Source organism: Eimeria maxima, genomic scaffold, assembly GCF_000499605.1.
Source record: "Eimeria maxima Weybridge genomic scaffold, Emw_scaff451, whole genome shotgun sequence".
Lineage (NCBI taxonomy): Eukaryota > Apicomplexa > Conoidasida > Eucoccidiorida > Eimeriidae > Eimeria > Eimeria maxima.
The window spans coordinates 17,501-17,764 of record NW_013566515.1 but is presented as its reverse complement, the minus strand read 5'-3'; positions in this window follow the sequence as shown (position 1 = coordinate 17,764).

Genomic DNA, 264 nt, shown 5'->3' with positions numbered 1-264 from the left:
AAAACACAAAAAATACAACAAATATTCTTCTGTTTCAGCTGCTGCTGCTGCTGCTGCTGTTGCTGCTGCTGCTGCTGCTCGCCGTGTGTGTATGGGTAGACGGGGAAGATATTCAATAAATAAATAAAAATAAATAAATAAAAGGAAAAGGAAAAATAAAAGAATAGATATAAACAGGAGAAGGAAGAAAAAAAGTAAATAATAATAATAAAAATTAAAAAAAAAGAAAAAAAAGGAGAAAAAAAAGAACAAAAAAAACAGAGA